This window comes from Piliocolobus tephrosceles, chromosome 6 (genome assembly GCF_002776525.5).
Source record: "Piliocolobus tephrosceles isolate RC106 chromosome 6, ASM277652v3, whole genome shotgun sequence".
In the NCBI taxonomy this organism is placed as follows: domain Eukaryota; kingdom Metazoa; phylum Chordata; class Mammalia; order Primates; family Cercopithecidae; genus Piliocolobus; species Piliocolobus tephrosceles.
The window spans coordinates 10,486,071-10,508,067 of NC_045439.1; positions in this window are offsets into that span (position 1 = coordinate 10,486,071).

The window sequence follows — 21,997 nt, forward strand, 5'->3', positions numbered from 1 at the left end:
TTTTGCAGGTCTTGTTCATCTTTGGTAGTTAAATATTTTAGTGTGTAAATAAGGGCCCATGTCAGGCTTCATAAATATTTTAGAAGTTGAGGCTGGTTGTCGAGACGATGGCACATTAATGAACATTGATGGTGTCCAACCAAAGGGGGGCAACTCACTTAGATCACAAAATGTCAACTCTGGGACAAATCATGTGAACCTGGAATTTTTTTTAAAACCCATACTTTGAGCAAATTTTGAGATAAAAAGCCCCAAAACACCAGGTCTGAAAGAAAAAGAGATGAGAATATATTTAGAATATGTGTCCTGGCATCTGTGTCAATAGTTTTCCCTGGGGCTGAGGACAGCCTCGTTCTCCTTCCCACTTTGGTACCTTTACAGTTGATGTTTCCTCTGGCTCAAACATCTTCCACCTTTAATCCCATGACAAAATCCTACTCATTCTTCAAGTCTAACTCTCCTAGGAAGGATCTCATGATTTTCCATCTTGTCCTAGGCAGAATAAAGCATCTTGGGTAATAGGATGGTTACATATCTGTCTCCTTGCTAAACTATGAATTACTTTCTTCTCATGGCTAGAGACCATGCCCCAGGCATCTCTGGAGCCTCCAAGCCTAGCATGGTGCCTGGCACACAGTTGGCATTCCATACACGTTGGATGAATGAGTAAAGGAGCCAATAAACTCTATTGTCTCAGAGGAAGCTGTCTTCAGTATTGGCGGAAGGCTCACTCAGGGTCTGTATGAAATTCCATGGGAAACTGCTGTGTGTGTTTTCTGGGTACAGCAGGCAGCATCAGCTGGAATTCTAAAACGACAAGTGATGAAAGAGATATGTGTGCACTTGTGCCTTAGTTTAGGCTGCTATAACAAAAAACAATACCATAGACTAGGTGAGTTAAACAATTAACACTTACTTCTCACAGTTCTGAGGTCTTTTTTATAAGGGCACTAATCTCCCATGAGGACCCCATCCTCATGACCTTATCTAAACTTAATTAACTCCCTAAAGGTCCTATCTTTTCAGATTGGAGATTAGCAAATTAGGGCTTCAACATTTAAATTTGCTGTGGGGGTTGAGGGGAACACAAACATTCAGTCCATAGACACTGAGATACTGGGTTCTTTCCCAGAATGCATGTGTGCCCATAGTCCTGTGAGGTCAGTCTATGCCCACCTTTCACCCCAGGGAGCAACTGCTGGAATTCTTTAGCAACATGAGTCCAAAGTTAAAAGCCTTTGGACCAGACAATGCTGATTCAAGTCCCAGCTCTGCCATTTATTAGCTGTGGAATTTGGTACATGACTTACACTCTATTTGCTTCAGTTTGCTTGTCTTTAACATGAAACTGGTCACACCTAGTCCTCTGGGCTGCTGCAAGTTTTAAATGAGATGATATATGCAAATAGGCAGGCACATACTCAACAATGAGTAGTAATCCTTTTCTTTCTCTATAGGCTGTTTTACCTAAAATCAGCAGAATCAAATGCAAGGCTTTGCATGATATTATTGTTCAGATAATGTTTAGAGGGTGAATAAGGGCCCATGCCATGCTTCATAAATATTTTAGAAGTTGAGGTAGGCTGTCAAGGTGATGGCACGTTTGTGAACGTTGATAGCGTCCAACCAATTGAAGGCAACTCATTTAGATTACAAAATATCAACTCTAGGACAAATCATCTGACCCTGGAATGGAAAAGTCTACACTTTGAGAAAATTTCAAGATTAAAAACACCAAAACGTCAGGTCAGGAACAACCCAATGTTACCAAATAGTGGCAGAAAGGGATGATGCTCTCTAGCAGATCACCAGAGTATCAGTCAACAGGTTACCATGTGTTTCTGGTGCTTCCCTCAATGTTTTCCATTCTGGTGCTGATCTACATCTCCAATGCCTCTCATCTCAACCTGAGTCCTGAACCAGTTTACCTTACTCGGCCTGATATCTATCACTTCAATCTGAAGTGTTCTTCACACTTAAGCCAGAGTTATGTTCCTACAACACAACTCAGATCAAGCCCTTGTCTTGCTTGAAATCAATGTCTTCTCCTTCCCAACTGAGCTGAGCCCAGGGTCATTATGATAGCATTCAATGTTTGCTAACATCTGGCTCCATTTTTTTTTTTTTTTTTTTTTTTTTTTACTTTGTGCTACTTTCTCCACTTCATCCAATGCTCTAGAGAACTCATTTTCTTTGTTCTCTGCAGAATTCTGCTTATTCTAATTTTGAGTCGTTGCTTGTGTTGTTCTTTTCACCTGGGGGTGCCATTTATCTCATCTTCAAATGTTCAAGAGTAACTTGGCCTTCAATAATAAGTTCCACAGCATTTGGAGCTAAAGGTAATATTTTCTTCCTCTGAACCTGAGTCTGTTTTTCTCCGTGATTCACATGCCATTATCACCAGCACCACCACCACCGTCACCATCATCCTCATCACCATCATCATAATCACCACTACCAACAACATCAGCATTATCACTGCCTTCACCATCACTATCATCATTATCCCCATCAACCATCATTATCACCTTCAACACCATAATCATCATCATCATCACCATTATAATCATTATCAACCATCACCACCACCATCATGATCTCCCTCTTTGCCTCTTATTATTTATTACAGTTTAAATATATCTTCTCTGTAATTCTTGGTTGACTGCACCTTGAAGTCAGGGTTAAAATCTGTGTGATCTTTGTATCTAATTCCATCACCCATCACAGTATCTATCATAGGTTATATGCCCAGTAGATAAGTGCTAATTTTGTGAGTCACCTAGCTACCACAGAATTAGATAGTGTGAGGGCTAGTAAAGTAGCAAAATGCATGGTCCTTGTTCTCTCAAGGACCTTAGATCCAGTTCTATGAAATGGAGTATGAACCAGAACATGGTGGTGGTAGCCAAGTCTGTCTGTGGAAGCCATGGAGGGACACCACTTTCACCTCCCTTCAACATAAAACTCACCATTGAGCTGCAAATAGTACAGTTAGTTGACAGCATCCAGCTGCAACACCTTCAGGATAGAGATCATCCTCTTCCCAGCCAATGATGAGCACTGCAAGGGTACTCAGGGACATTCCTTCCCAACATGGAATGTCTTCAATGAGCAACCTGATCCGGGGCTCCCTGATTATTTTGTCAGGCCAGCATCATGGTCCAAGGCGTTTTGCACACTGTTGCTTCCTCTCCTTTGTTCTTCATCACACCCCACTCCAATAAATCTTTTAAATTATTAACTTGGCATCAGCACCTGCTTCCCAGAGGATCCAATTAACATACTATCTGGCTATTGTATTTCTCATACTTTGGCAGGGCTTGGAGCATAGTAGAGCTGCACAAATCTCTGTTGAATAAAAGTGCGAACAGATGCAAAGAGAAGGTGATGTTCTAAGCATCGGGCTTCCTATGAGCTATGATGGGATTATCCATCCACATTCTGGTTCTTTTTAGCCAAACTTAAATTCTGGTCCTCCTGTCATTGTCAAGTGCTTGTTGAGAATTTCATCTCCCTGAAGCACTACAATGGCCCTCTTTCCTCATGAAATGACAAAGGAACTTTTATGGATATATATTTGCAACAGCTCCTTTTCATAACCCGTGCCATATCCCTCAGCTTGAGAGGCATTATCCATGCATGCTGACTATGCTCTAGCTCAGGTGTCTACCTTGGCTCCCCACTTCTTTCCCTTTTATTGAAGCTGTGGGAACTCATTCATTCCATAAACCAGTGAGCTTGGAATTATAGGAAGTTAATAGTCCCAAAGCATCCCCCAAAATGGAAAATGAGAATTGGTGGCCACATACTCCAGCCTTTTATCCTTAGAAGGAAGAATTCAGAAGCTTCTCAGTGGGACTGAGGCTCAGTTTCCCATGCTGGTAACCAGCCCTATAACATCCTATTTACTGGTGTTTTCTCCTTCCTTGCCTCATTCTGTATTTCTCCCCACTCCTGTTGTCTGTTTTTTCCCAAAAACCATCTGCAGCCAAGTTGTTATCTCAGATTCTCCTCTCAGGGGAACTCAAGCTAAGATGGCATTAAATCTGCATGAAGTCCATGCTCCTCAGTGACCTTTGATCCTTTCTACAGAAGAGTCCATGGCTCTCACTTCTGCACACAGCCCCGTGGTTTGGGAGTCCTGGTGGCTGAAGGCTCCTGGGTAAGTGAAGCCCTCATGTTCTCCTCTGTCTGTGCCCTGTCCTGGTGACTTCACCACTGGGATTGTTTTCATGACACTGACAGGGCTGTTTTCAGCTGGAGACACTGAGTGGATAAATCAGCACATGAATGTGACTCCTTTCTTCCTTTCCCGCCTATGGACTGACATGGCCGTAGGAGAAGGTCCCACGTCCATGGGGCCCACATGTCAGCTGGCCTACTGTCTGCTTTTTTGCTTTCTCTCTGGCATCTTTCCCTTCTTCCCATCAGGCAGTTGAGCTGGGTGACTGTCCTGGATGCCCAGGTCACCTTGGATCCTTCTTGTGTATTGGCATTTTTCTGGTTAATCTCTAAGCTCCCATAAGTCTTCAGTATTGGCTTTTGACTTGAAGCTGCTGAGGCTAACAAGTTCAGGCATTAAGACCAGTCCACTCTTCCAGATGTGGCAGAGGCTGCTACAGGTTCACCTGAACCCATTTCTTTTCCTTCCCGCTCACACCCACAGGTGACTCTTTCCAGCCTCACTTGGAGCTGCAACCTTGTGGCTGCATTTTAGCCAGTGGAACACGGGTGACTGTGATGCAGTGATGTAGTAGATTTGGCTCACAGTGGCTCCAAGAACTGGATGTTAAATTTTCAGGAATTTTGTGAGCCTGTTGTGAAGTTGTTGTTGGCTTGAAATTGAACAGGGTGGAGCATTTACGTCATGAGAATTGGTAAACGCTACAGATCAGATTTTTCTCAGGAGAGCTGGTTGTTAACCATTTACCAGCACACCACTGCTTGGATGCCTCCTCAGGGACTGACTTATAAAGTCCTCCCACACATAATCCATGTTCTTTCCCTTTCTGCCACTGAATGGAGAGAGCCATTGGGACTGAGGGGAGGCCAAAGCCACAAGATGGAAGAAGCCTGGGACCTGGAATGACCACATGGAAGACCTCTCCATCAGGAGCATCTACTTTGAATGATGATGCAGGAGATAAAACGTATTGCGTTCAGTCAACAAGAATTCAGGTTTTATGTTACTGCATGAATTAGTCCATTTTCATGCTGCTAATAAAGACATGCAGCCATAAAAAAGGATGAGTTTGCATCCTTTGTAGGGACATGGATGCAGCTGGAAACCATCATTCTTAGCAAACTATCACAAGAACAGAAAACCAAACACCGCATGTTCTCACTCATAGGTGGGGACTGAATAATGACATCGCTTGGACTCGGGAAGGGGAACATCACACATCGGGGCCTATCATGGGGGGGAGGGGGGAGGGAAGGCATTGGGGAGTTATACCTGATATAAATGACGAATTGATGGGTGCTGACGAGTTGATGGGTGCAGCACACCAACATGGCACAAGTATACATATGCAACAAACCTGCACGTTATGCACATGTACCCTAGAACTTAAAGTATAATAATAAAAAACAAAACAAAAAACAAACAAACAAACAAACAAAAAGACATGCCTGAGACTGGGTAATTTCTAAAGAAAAAGAGGTTTAATGGACTCACAGTTCCACATGGCAGTGGAGGCCTCACTATCATGATGGAAGGCAAAAGGCATGTCTTATACGGCAGCAGCCGAGACAGAATGAGAGCCAAGTTAAAGGAGAACTCCTTGTAAAACCTTCAGATCTCATGAGACTCATTCACTACCATGAGAACAGTATGGGGGAAATCACCCTCGTGATTCAATTACCTCCCACTAGGTCACTCCCACAACACTTGGGAGCTAGGATTCAAGATGAGAGTTGGGTGGGGACACAGCCAAACCATATCACTGAAGATAACATTACTCACACTGACTAGTGTATCAGAGTTTGGGTAAGAGCGAAGTTTGCATATTAGCTGTATAACTTGAAAGTTATATGACCTTGGTCTTAGGTTGCATAACCTAGTTCTCTTTTTTCCTTCTCTGAAATGGAGATAATGAAAGCATCTATCTCCTAGGGTGCTTGTAGTTTCAAATGAGATAATGAGCATGAAGCCCAGTGCCTGGTGGAATAAGTACATAATCAGTGTCTGTGATTATTAATGTTATCCTCTGCGTAGAGTTTTGGGTCTAAAAATTGATATCTTGCTTTCCATCTGGCATTGTTCCTTGTGTTACGTATCCTCTAGGAACCTCATGGAGTGGGCAGGCTTCAGTCTGGAGCAGGTTCTGGGTATTTACCAAATCCTGGTTATGATATCTGCTACAAAACCTAATCCCACTGTCATTTTTCATGACTGACATAGTAATACTATGTAACATTTAACAGTGTAGAAGGCAGAACCAGCTTCCTCCCAGAAGAAGAGGGTTTCTTCCAGTGATTTCCTACTGAAGCTTTGCAAGCACCAAGGTTTAACATGCTGCAAATTCGATGACTGTATCTCAGGTACTTTGAGCAAGAGCCCATGCTCCCTAAATGAAAGCAAATTCAACAGGGAAGGTAAATGTAGTATCTTGGCATGAGCCCTTAGCAGATAACCTTGGATGGCTTTGGACATATATGCTTTCTGCTCCTGCCTCCCAGAAAGAGCTCTCCCTTTGTGAAAAGATAATTTATGAGCAGGTGAAAGAAATAAACTGATGCCTTGTCATTGCAGTGGATTTCTCTCAGGCACCATTTCAAACCAGTTTGGTTCAATAAAGATTTACTGAGCACCTACTATGTGGCGGGCACTGTGCCACTGAGGGCATCAGAGGGGAGTTGAGGATGGGTGTGTCCACAGGAAACTCTCACAGTCTACTGGGGACCAGGGTGTGTCTTCAAGTCCTCAGAAGTCAAGGTAGGTGTGCTACTGTCCCTTTCCCCCAGGAGGCAGGGGAGGGTGGCCAAGGGCTCCAGGGAGGAGGAACAGAACAAGAAAGAAGGGCTGGACCACATCAGACTACCTTGAATTCCAAGCCAGATGTTTTAGAATCACTGGTGGTTTTGAAGCAGAAAAACAACATGATCAGAGTTGTCTGTCAAGGAGAACAGCCAGAGGTGGGGCCAAGACGGGAAAGGTGGGAAGAGACAGAAAGCAGCGCGGTCATGGTGCAGCCAGGAAGCACAGTCGCTACTAAGCACGGGCTCAAAGGTCAGCTGGCCCAGATTCAAATCCCGGCTCCGCCAAGAATTGGCAGTGAGACCTTTGGTAGGTTCTTTAACCTTGCCATGCACGAGTTTCTCACTCTAAAATGGGGATGACAGCAGCACCGATCTAATCAAGTTTTTGCAAGCACCAAATAGTGCCATGATCCTGAAGACACCTGGCACAACTGCTCACTTGGTAACTTGAAGCTCTAAGTATTGTCATCAATTAAGAGCCAGGTGCAGTGGCTCACGCCTGTAATCCCAGCACTTTCGGAGGCCGAGGCGGGCAGATCACGAGGTCAAGAGATCGAGACCACAGTGAAACCCCATCTCTACTAAAAATAGAAAACATTAGCCGGGCGTGGTGGCGGGCGCCTGTAGTCCCAGCTACTTGGGAGGCTGAGGCAGGAGAATGACGCGAACCCGGGAGGTGGAGCTTGCAGTGAGCCGAGATCGCCCCACTGCACTCCAGCCTGGGGGACAGAGTGAGACTCCGTCTCAAAAAAAAAAAGAGCCTATGATGTGGAAGCAGGCACTGTTCTAGGCACTGGGGTAAAATTGAAAAGACAAACATGGTAATTGGCCTTGCTCCTGGAAGAGACAGACCAGTATCCTCATCCGCTAGCATCTATCGACTGCTCATCACTTACTATTCGAAACACCTAACATGCTTTATCTCAGCATCCTACGAGGTGGGTACTATTACTTATCTGTGTATTACAGATGAGGAAACTGAGGCACGGGAAGTTAAAGAACTTGGCCAAGGTCACAGAGTTAGTAAGAGACAGAAGCAGATTTAGCCCTGGCCTGTTCTGATGCCGGAGCCCAAACACTACGTTAACACAAAAGCACTGATAACACATAGAGGGCCCCCCATTGAAGATTTGGGGGGCAGAGAAGATTTCTCAGAAAACATGGTGTCTAAACCAGGGCCAGAAGCTGGGTGAGTCTTACCTTGCACACATTTCACCCATTCTAAGTGACTCATTTCCCTACATTGTAACATCTTTTTTTTTTTTGAAACAAAGTTTTGCTCTTATCACCCAGGCTGAAGTGCAATGGTGTGATCTCAACTCACTGCAGCCTCTGCCTCCTGAGTTCAAGCGATTCTCCTGCCTCAGCCTCCCAAGTAGCTGGGATTACAGTTGCCTGCCACCACGCCCAGCTAGTTTTTGTATTTTTAGTAGAGATGGGGTTTCACCATGTTGGCCAGGCTGGTCTTGAACTCCTGATCGTAGGTGATCCACCCACTTCGGCCTCCCAAAGTGTTGGGATTATAGGTGTGAGCCACCACGCCCGGCCATTTGGAGTGCATCCTACAAATGATGGCATGCCATATGCAATGGGCGCTTTTTATTCTTTCTTGGAGACACATAAAAGCATGCATACTAGAAAAAAAGGATTAACAGGTGGGGGTTCAGGTGGAAGAGGAGAGGGAGACATGCATCTAATAATTGGGGGACCTATGCACAGGTCCTCATGAGGGGAGGACCTGGCCCCATGTCCGGGGGAACATGTACGGAATCTCCTGTGCCCAGGGGTGGCAACTTCCCCTTGTGGTCGGAGATGAAACAAGGAGCTGAGCCTTCCAGGTGTTTTCTCTTGTGCAGAAGGAATGAATACTCCTGACCTTCCTCAGCAATCAACCCTGCTGAGATCGAAACAAGGAAGTGTTACTCCTGGCATCTCCATAAAGACTGGGAATGAGAGGCCCTGGGCTGCCAGTGGTGCCTGGCAGGACCTGCAATGGATCTGACCCAGCACAGACAGCCCTTTCTGTCTGAGTGGAATCCATATGACTTACCATTTTGCAGCCCCACACCCTGCAAAATGTCTCTTTTTCCCTCTGTTCCTCGTCCTTTTCATCCTGCCCTGAGATCTTCATTTTCCTCTTGTGGGCCACATTCCAGGCTGCCTCAGTATAGAATTATTCCCTTACCCTAGAGAGAGCCACTGGGGGTTGGGGCTATATCTTATTCCTCATTATGACTCTCTCTCCACCCTGTGTTGTGTTACACAATGGTCAGCACACTGCGAGTGCTAAATAAATGCTTAGTGCATTGATACAGATGAAACCCAGAATCCCATTTCAGGTCACTGAACTTTATAGTGAATCATCACACTGATACTTATAAATGATCTGGTTCAGCGCAGTCCTGACCATGAAGATGCCATTGGGGATGCTTGACTTTATTTTATCAGCATTCCTTCAATCCTGTCCCCAGTAATGACAGCATGAAACCTGGGAATATTGAAAAGTTCCCAAGTGTAATTTCTGAATTGGAAATATCATCATTTCTAGGAATGAAGCTGTGAATCTATATTTGTTTTAAAGAAAACACAGAAACCCATTGAAAATTGGCTTACTCGAAAAAGGAAATGTATTGATTTTTTCAACCAAAAATCAGAAGCGCTCTGACATCAGGTGCGGCTTGATCAAGGGGCTTTGATGAAGTCATGCTTCAGCAGGCTCCCTCCACACAGTGCCCCTGCTGCTTTAGATTTAGGAGGTCCTGAGTCAAACACCATGACATCTATGCAGGGCGAGAAGGAAGCAATGCTGTGACAGGTTTGTTTCATGTGCCTACCGCCCTGGAGCCAGGGAAGGGGGTTGGTTCCACACAGACCTTATGGATTAGAAACTGAGTTCTATTCCCAGAAAAAAAGGGAGTGGATATACTGGGTGGGCAAAAGAATGGCTGACCCTTTTGGCTCCAAGAGAAATTCTAATGGACAACTGGGAAGACCCAGGGCAGAAGTCAGAGCTGGCTTTGAGGTCAGACAGCCTGGGTTTGAATCCTGGGTCTGCTGGCTGCATGTCCCTGAAAAAGTCACTCTGCTGCTCGATAGCTCTGCATTTACCACCATAAAGTAGGAAGAACAACTCTCTGGGTGTGAGGTGTGGTGAGGTTCAAATAAAGTGGTGGATGTATACACCTGCCCTTATGCCCTTATACAACAGGCCCAACCACAGCTTGCCACTATTCCCTAGAGACAGATCTGTGTGGAAGGGAAGCAGGGAAAGAGGAGGGACAGGAAGTGACCTCAGGCCCCTGCCCACCAGCCCTTCATTCACTCAAACCAAATCACAGCTGGGGAAGGAAGCAGGCTGGGGTTGTCACCAGGAGGCTGGGGGGAGCAGCACTGAGGAATGCAAGGGTCCTGACCTCTGCTGAGAGAACCCAGGCATTAATTATGAGCCACGCAACCTCAGCCAGTTCTCAACCTTTCCTTCTCATCTGAAAGTCGGGCTGATCATTTCTGCCCAGCTCTGCTATTGTGAGGTTAATATTACAGCACTAGGCACAGTGGCTGGGCACAGACTCAGTGCATGGACAACAGTTCTGTCTCCCCACCTTTACCTGGAGGGGCAAGGCTGGACATCCACTCAAGCCAGAGAGCTGGAGTAGGAGCAGGATAGAGTGAAAACATTCATTCATTCACTGATTCATTCATTCACTCTTCATTCATTCATTCATCCATTCATCTAATGGTTACTGCACACCTCTTATGTGCTGGACACCGTTTCTGGTGCTGGGCATATAGTGTGCACAAGTCTTGCATAGTCCCAGCCCTCCCAGAGCTTCTATTTCTGGCATGAGAACTTCAAACACCAGAAAAGGTTAGAGGAGGCAGCTTGACAGTCCTTGGCACTTCAGACCCAAGATGTCATATATGCTGGGATCTTCCACTGACCCCCAGATCCACTCTCCACCAATCTCCTTCAATGATCTGCATGAACCATCAACAGGTGCCTTTGTCCTCTGGCTTCCAGCTGGTCCAGCCAGTGGAAAGTTTCAGGACGGGCCAGGGAGTGGGAGGGGAGTCAGGGTTTGGTATCTGTGCCCCTTGTTCCCTCCCTGCCATGTTGCTGCAGGTTGGCTGAGTTTCCTGGTGCCTGTGGAGCACCCTCTCCTATAGCTGCTCTGTCTGGGCCTGGAGGGTGGATTCCCCCCTTCTCCTTTAGGCTGGGGGTAACAGTTCTGCTCTGTTACTAGCCCTGAGGTACCGCACTGCTCTCTTCTGTTTAATTGAACTGGCCTAGACTTTTGAAAGAGTTCCTTCTGTACCCAACCAGCACTCTGGTCAGCAGCTGACTTTGTGCTCTCTGAGACTGGAAGATGTCTAAAGCTGATTCTTCCCCCAAGAGGGCACTTTTTATGGATTCTTGAGATCCATCCCGCCTCAGTGGGGAGGGCCTCTTATCTCCAATTCTCTGGACCACAGCACTTGCCTTTTCTCGGGCTGTCCCCAGCCTCTGCTGTGGGCAGTCAACTCCACAAGGTTGCCTTTGTAGGACTTCCATTGCCTCTATGGGTGGTCTTCTTAGGTGGGATTGAACGTGGACTCACCCTGGCTCTCTTACTCTTGAGTCACTCATGCAGTCCATGGGAAACATGGTTTCTATGTCCTGACAACCTCAGGGCAGCTGGTCCCAGTGGAGCCACCTCTTTTGGCTTGTGGTCAGCTCTTTTGACTTGTTGGTCAGTTGAACTCTTGTCCTTGGGACACCAGTCCTCTGTGTTACCCACTTCCAACCTACAGAAACCCCCTACTATACTCTGAGTCATCTCCTTGAAGCCCATCTTTAGAAGTGAATGGGGAGACACTCCCTGCCCTCCCGGAGGGTGGGGCTTATCTCACATCCAGGTCTTTTCCAAAGAAACACTCCCTGCAAGCCCTCTCCCAAGCTTCATGTTGACCCTCACATACCCTCGGTGTAAGCAAGCAGTTGTCTAAAAATTCACTTTGCTATCCATTGTCTACTGTATCTTGGTACCTCACTCAAAGCTATTAGACATCCCGTTGCATAATTTCTGTGCAGTTATAGGAGAAGACTGGAGATGGGATCCTGTGGCTTAGAAAGAATCAGAGTGAGTGACAGAGGCTTGAGAGGTCTGCCCGTGGGATTGAAGGCAAGGGTACCTCTTCCCTGGGTCCCTGTTTTCTCATTAATAGGACTTCAAAAGCACTTCACAGGGAGTGATGAAGATCCCATGAGGCAGAGCATTGCACAGGGCCATAGTGGGTTCTTGGTCATCAGAGTGAACCACTGTTCTTGGTCATCTGCATGTGTGAAAACTCATTTACTTCCCACAACAAGCCTATGTAGCAGGCTCTATTGTTAACACTCCTGTTCCACAAGGAAGATAATTAAATCATGAAGATGTTGAGTAACTGGTTAAGGTCTTCTGTTAGTAAGCAGTAAAGACAGGACCTGAACCTAGAGAGTTGAACTCTGGGATGTTGCTCATCACTGTGCCTTATAATCTCCTGACAAGTGATGGCTCCTTCCCTCATCCCTTGAATTCAATTCAGCTGGCTTGATCCCAGTCCTCCCTGCCATGCATCCCACACCCAGCTCCATCCTCACTGTAGCTCAACAAGTTACACAATGGATTGTGCCAAAAATTTGGAGTTATAGCTTATGGATGAACATTTGGAGGAGTTTGCACAAATCTGGGTTTTGGAACAAAACTGGGTCTTTATATGCTTTACAGCCTGCTTGCCAGACTTCTAAAGACAATGTAATCTCTGCTTTTGGGCAAGGATAAAATCTACTAGCCAGCTGTTAACAAAGAAAACATATATCTCATTACTTGCCAGACAAGAGTGCCACACTTCCAGGCCACATCAGAAAAACAAGCTGTGTCTTCTATTCACAAGCTTGCTATCACCTCCTTGACAGGGTAGCCAGCCTCCAGCCCGCACATCAGGAGCTGCCCCCTGTGTCATCAGCCAGGCAGGCGGTTCTCACCTGGTTGTGCCTTTGGGCTAGTCACTTGCTTGGCCTGAGCCTGTTTCCGTGGACTAGAGGATGCAGAAGGTCCCCCTGGCTGTAACAATAGTTTGTTGCAGGATAGCGAGGGGCTCAGATACTGACATAGATCCACAGACAAGCAGACAAAATGGAAATCAGCATTTTGTGATCAGATGTGTTAAATAAAGGGGATGGGGGAAGGAAGTAGAGCTTGGGTTCTCAGGATCTCAGAACCCATCCATAGCTCCCTTCCCCATCTGACTGCACATGGACCGTGACTGTGAAAGGAGATTCTGTGTGGTTATCTCTTTTGATTGAGGGTTGAGCTCTTTTGACTGCAAGTGACATAATGCAAACCATTCTTTTTTAAGTTGCCAGGACTACAGCCCAGGAAGGAAAGGGCTGCACGTGGGGCTCAAGGACTCCTATGTATCTTTGCGTTTTATGTCCTCACTCTGTCCAACCATCTTGCCCCCACAGCCAGAAATCAAATAAGGTGCTATGGAGTAATGGGTAAGCATAGGGGCCCTTATATCAATCTGCCTGGGTTACAACTGCAGCCCTTCTACTTAGGGGCTCTGTCCCATGAGCAAGTCTATTAACCTCTCTGAGCCTCAGTATATTCTCATCTGTAAAATGTGGATAATATCATAAGCTATCTCATAAGGTGTTGCAAATACTATTGAGTATATGATAAATTCTAGCTATGGTGATGGTGATGATGATAATGATGATCATGCTGGCATCTCACAGCTTTGCCATTCAAGGGACTCTGATACTCTTCCTAACCTTTCGTTCTAATTGTCCCAGTCGAGATCAGGTGACTAACAGTAGACCATTCAACGCTGGCCACATGACAGGTTACTCTGATTGACTCATTCATGAGCCAGTTGAAAGTAAGCGGGGAATAGCAGAGAGGTGGGATTTGAAAGATGGCAGCTTCCGCTAGAATCACATCAAATTAGAGAAGAACACCACATGGAAGAAGGAAATCCTGTTTTTGCAAACAAAAGTGTGGCTGTCCACTAATAGGTACAAGAGTTGATTCTCCATGAGGACTAATAGGACCTCTTGCTGAACAGGACTTCATAAAACACTAAGCAGGGCTCTGGCAATGTGCTCACAGGGCCATATGTTTTGCTAAAGCACAATATTTTAACCACTGCTGGTTAATGCTGCTATCTCTTTCCAATCTGGTTTCCCCTCCATTACATATTCCTTTGTATCTGATGACACTGAGGTATGTTTGAGCATTTCTGGTATCTGGCTGAATGAATTATCAAGTTAGGGACACATTTATTTTGAGTTTTATGAAATAAATTGATTTCATTCACAGTTACTTTCATATATATTCAGGCTATTGCTAGCAGGAAGAGCTTCCAGGAAAACTGCCACTCATTTAAGTGATTCAGCTGGCATCATGACCAAAAGTGAAAAGAGGCCAGAGGTGGATTCTTAATGTGAACATTATCTGTGGTACCCAGCACCAGAAGTGTGTGGTTAATGGAGGTGAAAGAAGGCTTGAAATATATAAGAAAGAAGCTTGTCTGGAAAATTCTGATTCTTTCAAGCTTCCGGAGTCTCATAGTTGGATGGTTTTAAACATGACAATTGGGACTTTTCTTTAAAAGGATGAGGTATAATGAGAAAGTCTGCGCCTTATACAACTGTTTAAGCTGTGTACTGTGGAGTCTGAGAAGCTACAACATGCAAAAACTTTATTCAAGATGTTGGTATGTAGTTGCATTTTCAATTAGCACTTCCCTGATAGTTAATGATGCTATCAAAAGATTATTGGTTACTTCCTTTGTGAAATGTCTGTTCAAGTCTTTTGTTCGTTTTAAGAATTGGAATGTCTTTATTTTTATTATTGAGTTATATAGAGGATCTTTATATATTCTACAAGTCCTTTGTCAGATAATGACTATTCATTTTCTAATAGTATCTTTTGAGGAGTAGAACTTCTGAGTTTAATAACATCTAATGTATTAACATTGTTTTATAATGAGTGTTTTCTGTCTCCAGTCTACTCAAGGTTGGGTAGATATTCCCTTGTGTTTGCTAATAGAAGTTTTATATATTTAGCTTTTACTTTGGTCTTTGACATATCTCAAATTAATTATACACATGAAGGTTTTAGATTCAATTTTTTCCCCCATAGCGATGCTTAATTGTTTGAGAACTGTTTGTTGAAAAATCTCATTTCCCTATTAAATTACATGGGTACTGTCATCAAAATCAATTGGTCTATTAGGTATGGGCTTCTTTCTGGATTTCCTTTTCTGTTCCATTGATCCCTATGTTTCTTTTCAAACCAAAGCCACAACATCTTGTTCACTGTAGTTTTAAAGTGAGTCTTGAGATTAAGTGCTATAAATTCTCACACTTTGTTCTTTAAAAAACGGTTTGGTTATTATACGTCCTTTGAATTTCAATATATATTTCAGAATCAGTTTCTCAGTTCCAACCCAAAAAGACAGCTGAGATTTGATTGCGATTGTACTGAATGCATAGACCAAAGTTAGGGAAAACTGAAATCTTAATATTAAGTATTTTGATCCATGAACGTGTAATAATATTCATTTATTGATATTTTTAAGCATGTTTCTTGGGCCAGGCATGACGGTTTACACCTCTAATCCCAGCGCTTTGGGAGGCTGAAGCAGGAGAATCAATTAGGACCAGCCTGGGCAACATAGCAAGACCCCCTCTACAAAAAAAAAAAAATCAGCTCGTTGTGGTGGTGCATGTCTGTAATCCTAGCTACTCAGAAGCTGAGGAGGGAGAATCCCTTCAGCCCAGGAATTCAAGGCTGCAGTGAGCTATTATCATGACATCACGCTCCAGCCTGGGCAACAGAGTAAGATCATGACTCTAAAAATCAATCAATTGATCAATCAATCAATCAAATGTTTATTAGCAAAGATCTATAGTTTTCATGCACAAGTCTTAGACATATTTTTAAAATTTATTCTTAATTGTTCCACATTTTTGGCATTGATATTTTACTTTCAATTTTGGGGGGAGAAGCATTTTGTTTTTCATCATAATTTGAGCTTATGCTTTTCTCCCTTTATTCTGTTAATATGATGAACTACATTGATTGATTTTTCATTGTTAAACTAACCTTGTATTTCTGAAATAGATCTCATTTTTCTCTTTACTTATGGCAAAGTGTGGTTTACATAAGAGAAGCTTCCACAGAAACCAGTAAGGAGGAATGGGGTGCTGCTGGGTTCAGGACAATTTAAACTTAGAAGTGCCTGAAATGGAATCTTCTCCCTGTCATGGTGTATCCACCTCTCTCTGCCTGTGTAAGTCAGCTAGTGCTCAAAACAACCAGAGAATCCCAGTGGTAGACAACATGTCTCATTCATATGTCTTTGGGTTGACGGGGGGTGGCTCAACATGTCTCATTCACGTCTTTGGGTTGACAAGGGTGGTTGTGTGGGTTTCTTAGAAAAACTAGGATCCTGGTTGTATTAGGGTTCTCTAGAGGAACAGAACTAATAGGATATATATATACACACACACTCTCTCATATATATATGTTTATTATATATTATATATAAGCTTAATATATACATATGTATATATTTATTAAGGAGCGTTGACTCACACGATCACAAGGTGAGGTCCCACAATAGGCTGTCTGTAAGCCGAGGAGCAAGGAAGCCCGTGCGAGTCCCAAAGCTGAAGAACTTGGAGTGGCAGGAAGCATCCAGCACAGGAGAAAGATGTAGGTCAGAAGACTAAACCAGTCTAGACTTTCCACGTTCTTCTGCCTGCTTTTACCCTGGCCGCTCTGGCAGCTGATTAGATTGTGCCCATCCAGATTGAGGGTAGGTCTGCCTTTCCCAGTCCACTGACTCGAATGTTAATCTCCTTTGGCAACACCCTCACAGACACACCCAGGAAAAATACTTTGCAACCTTCAATCCAATCAAGTTGACACTGAATATTAACCATCACACTAGTGTGTCATTTTCAGATTCAGGTTGCAGCAGCAGCAGACGCCCAGAATTCATTCTCTCGTGATGATGTCAAAAACTGAAAAGTGAAAAATCCAAATGCAAAAGCACATGCCAAGCTCCTGCTTGCATCATGTCCACTAACACTCCTTTAGCAAAGCAACCTATATAGCCAAACCCAAAGTAGACAGCTGGGAGTTTAAACTTTGCCATGCTTAGGCCATGGGAGATGAGGAAAGGGAGAATATATGATACTACTATAAAGAGTTAGAACCAATCATTGGATCTACTACACTGTCCATGTTTTCTGCTCCTCTTCTGGTCACCTTACTCAAGCCTTTACGCTGTGCATAGTCCCTTAGAGTTTCCCATTCCTCTGTACATCACAGGAGCTCTCAAGATATTCACCCTTCTGACCTAGATTTTTACTGGAAACTCCTATTTATATCTCTTGGAAACTGGATTGGCTCAGCCCATCTTTTTAAGCCAAACGATATACATCAAGGGTCCTTAGACTGTCAATGGAAAGGTCAAAGCTTGGGTCAAGCATCAATCCTTGGACCAAAATAGTGGCTGTACTTGAGCAAACAAGAGTCTGGCACTATTTTCCTGCAGATTACTTCCCAATGGCGAGACAGCTGCCACTAGAGAGAGGAAGTTGCATGTGGATGGCATCACAAAGGGCACTACTGCGTGAATCATAAGAACTCCTACAGCAGTATTTGCCTCAAAGAGTCTTGTACCTGGCAGGATGCATGAGAGGTGGCCGGGGCTGGCAGAGGTTGGGAAAGTAGTAATGGAGAATATTGCAAAAGAAGAAGTTGTACTGGCCTCTTCTGGGAGGCCTGGGGATAGGATAATAGACAGGAACAAAGCAATATTTAAAACATCTACTCACCTGTATGGCATGGGCACCAGCTAATAAGAACAAGCTACTAACCAATCAGAACAGGTGTCGGCCATGACACCCAGCCAATCTGTACTGGTTCCTACCAGCTGAAGACCAGCTCTGGAAGGAGGAAAGGAAACAGAAGGGAGGATCTAAGATGAGACTCCCAAACCTTGTTGTACCTAACTTATTGGAGACATAGTTGAATAATATAGAGTATTTTTACTGCAAGAGGAACAATTAATCTAGTGTGTTTTTAATCCATCTCTAGAGATTCTATTTGGATATCATCGCATCCTCAGGCATAAAGTGCTCAGACAATTCATTTGTCTTAAATCCACATAGCTAGTAAGTGGTAGAACCACTCAGCTCCATACGCTTTCCAGTGAGAGCTCACTTAGCAAGAGGGATCTAGAGTGACACACTGGTGGTTAGAGGTGGTTACTCGGGTTAACCTTGAAGGAGCTGAATGGAGCCTGTTACTCCTATGTCTTTGAGAAATAATGACAATAACTTTCATTCAGCAAGCACCTCACATGTGCCAAGGACCATGCCGGGTACTGGGCATGCATGATCTACAAATCCTTACAAAGCCCTTGCCAGGTAGCATCCCATTTTATAGATAATGAAGCTGAGGCCCAGAGAAATGATAAACTTCAGAAATATAAAAGTCATCTAGTGGCACAGAGACCCAGAACACTAAGGCGACTTCTTCCAGAATTCTTCTTCCAGTGATTATTACATCTCTGTCTTCTTCTGCAAAAGTAAAGAGGCAGAGGAGGAGACGTGAGCACTGGCCTGGGAGCGCAGGAAGGATGTGGCTAACTTTTGACCATAACTGACACATGGTGTCCTGTCCCATCCACTCCACAAAGATTCTTCTGAGGACCACCTGGAACAAAGGGGTTAAGGTATCTGTCTACACAGAGGGCTCTGAAATTGCAACACACACACCTTTGCCTTATGTATAAATATATCTCTGCTTGTTCTCTTTGAGGACAGAAGGCAGAGTTCAAATCTCAAATCACTGATGAAGAGATCATTGGGCTCACATTTGAATATGTAGCTACTTCCAAGTTCCTAATATTTAGTTTTCCAATCACATAGAACTCTGCTACCAACCCAGGTGAAACCACACTTAATTTTGACAATAAAAGGATTTTGAAACATTATTGCATCTGAATCTTGTATCTTTATCATTCTTCAGTGAAAAAATTTAAATACACATATCTGTCTAAATATATCTATCTCTATATATTCTTTCATCTCTGCTATTTATTTACTTTTTATTTATCCAACTATCATCTCTATATAATTTGTAATATCTGTGATTAACTGCTAGCAGAAGCACACATTTCTCAGTTCCCCAAATGATATATAAAGATGTAATCCACACAACACTGAGAGACCAGAATTATTAAACTCAAAACAAGAAAATGAAGGCTCGGCAGCACTGCAGGTGTGATCCAAGAGCAACAGCCCATACGTGGCAGCAATGGGACTTGAACACAGGTTTTCTGCTTCTGAATCCCAGTTCCATTTCTGGATAACTTCCTGGCCCTCAGAAAAAAAGGGGGGTGGTCCTTGAGGAGTGAGGATTGGCTTTCTGCACACACGTATTGCTTTAGTATTCACAGGCAATGGAATGATCCACCAACTCTTCTGGAGGAAAATGGGATAGGTGAGAACTATCGGCAGCTTGGGTGGCCAAGCCAACATCAAACCAGAACAGCCTCTTGAAGCTGAGTTCACACGACTCTTCAATACTGAGGCAGTCTCAGAACCTCAGAACCCAAAGTTCTGTAGTACAGTCTTTAGAACTAAAAACACTAAAGAGGGCTCTTTAGAAATGAAAACAAAGTTACCAAAGAAAGAACATGGACTCAGCTGGGAGTGGTGGCTCACGCCTGGAATCCCAGCACTTTGGGAGGCTGAGGCAGGCAGATCACGAGGTCAGGAGTTTGAGACCAGCCTGGCCAACATAGTGAAACCCTGTCTCTACTAAAAATACAACAAATTAGCTGGGCGTGGTGGTGGGCACCTGTAATCCCAGCTATTCAGGAGGCTGAGTCAGGAGAATCACTTGAACCTGGCTGGTGGAGGTTGCAGTGAGCCGAAATCATGCCATTGCATTCCAGTCCGGAGGGCAATGTGAGACTCCATCTCAAAAATAAACAAACAAACAAACAAACAAATAAATAAATAAATAAATAAAAGAAGAATATGGCCAACCTTCGTCAGGCAGTGACTCCAGAGACTGGGACGACAGAGGCTTGGGTGGAGAGAAGGGGAGACAGTGATGGTAACCGTGGGCAGGACGCCACACTGTGGCGGCTGCCTGGTTTCTGTTGTGAGAATTATGAATCTCTTTGGAAACTGACTGAAGGGCTAGGCAAGCTAACCACGCATCCACTCCAATAGAAGCTACCACTGTTCATTCTGGCATGCGCAGGCTCCTGAGGAAGCGCCTGAAGTCAACCTTCTCTGGCTCGAGGTCTCAGAGATGAAATGGCCTGTCTGCATCTCGGCAGCTTTGATTTGTGGCTGGCCCACACGGATGGGTCAGTCAATCTGTGCCTTTGACCTTTTGTGCTAGAAACAATGCCTTCCTGGTTAAGAGAAAGATGAGATAAGGGAGACATAAAGTGTAGGCTTTGGCTCTTGCCAGAATTAAGGCTGACTCACCTCTCTGTGTTCGTTCTAACTTTGATTCCTTTAGTCCCAATGAGACAGATACCAGTTAAAAGCGCTGTCGTCTTATTTCTGATTAACGACAATACTTAGGGCTATTCAGCTATGACCCCCCTGCTTCCTGCTCTTGGCTGGAAGATGGGATGTTTCCACTGCCCCAACAGGATGCTGAGTTGTGCTGTCCTCTTGGTAGTCAGAGGTGGATGACACTGTTGGATGGACCGGCTTTGAAGCTGAGCATCTGTCCATGTACCTGGCGGGTTGCTGTGTCAGGGAGGGAGGTGCGAGGACCTTTTATTACTTTCCCATGGAGACATGTAACTATGACTCTTACCCCATTCTGGAAAAGTTGCCCCATTACTCCCTAATGGAAGTGTGGAAAGTAAACAAATACAGCTCTTAATGAAGAGTCTTTTTTTGTTTTTTTGTTTTTGTTTTTTTGAAGGCGGAGTCTCGCTCTGTCGCCCAGGCTGGAGTGCAGTGGCCGGATCTCAGCTCACTGCAAGCTCTGCCTCCCAGGTTTACGCCATTCTCCTGCCTCAGCCTCCCGAGTAGCTGGGACTACAGGCGCCCGCCACCACCCCCAGCTAGTTTTTTGTATCTTTTTTAGTAGAGACGGGGTTTCACCGTGTTAGCCAGGATGGTCTCGATCTCCTGACCTCGTGATCCGCCCGTCTCGGCCTCCCAAAGTGCTGGGATTACAGGCTTGAGCCACCGCGCCCAGCCTTGAAGAGTCTTTTAAGAGAAAATGTACAGCTATGTAATCTTGCTTCTCATGGCAACATGTAGCCCATCTTCTGGGAAAAGTATCCACAGTTTTATGTAACATATTTACAAACAACAGAAAATATTGACGGTCTGTTCATCCCATCTGCTCCCCATGACAGGGAGGAATCATTGCATAGCGGTGCCAGAGGGTCTCCGGGTCCACAAGGGGATCTTTCTGGAGGTGTCCTGTTATAGGGGTCCTGCCTGTAGGGAGATGGAGGCCACAGAGTCTCATAGGTGAGCTCTTTTGGAAGAGGAATCAGGAAGTTGGCCTCTGGAACTTTCTCTTCCTCATGTGTGGCATGCTCCTAGCCAGTCTGGGCTCATGAAACGCGGGTAGGGAAGTGCCTCAATGGCCAGTGGGGTTGTCGGTGTGGAGAACAGTGCGACAGGGAAGGGGGTAGGCTTTCTCATGCTCTGCAGGCAGCTGGTGGGAAGGGGGCCCTGAGCTAAGCATGGGGGTGGCAACATGTAAAGGAGAGGAAAGTGAGCTGAGGCCCTGGTGTTTAGAGGAGGAGGAAAGGGAAAGAGAAAGAAGGAATAATAAAGAGAGGGACAGAGGGAGGAGCAGAGGCAGAGAGGGAGGGAGACGGGGAGGAAGAAATGGGGGAGGAAGAGGGAGAGGCAGAGAGGACGGGAAGAAGGAGATAGGGAGGGACAGAGAGGGAGGGACAGAGAGAGGCAGAGAGA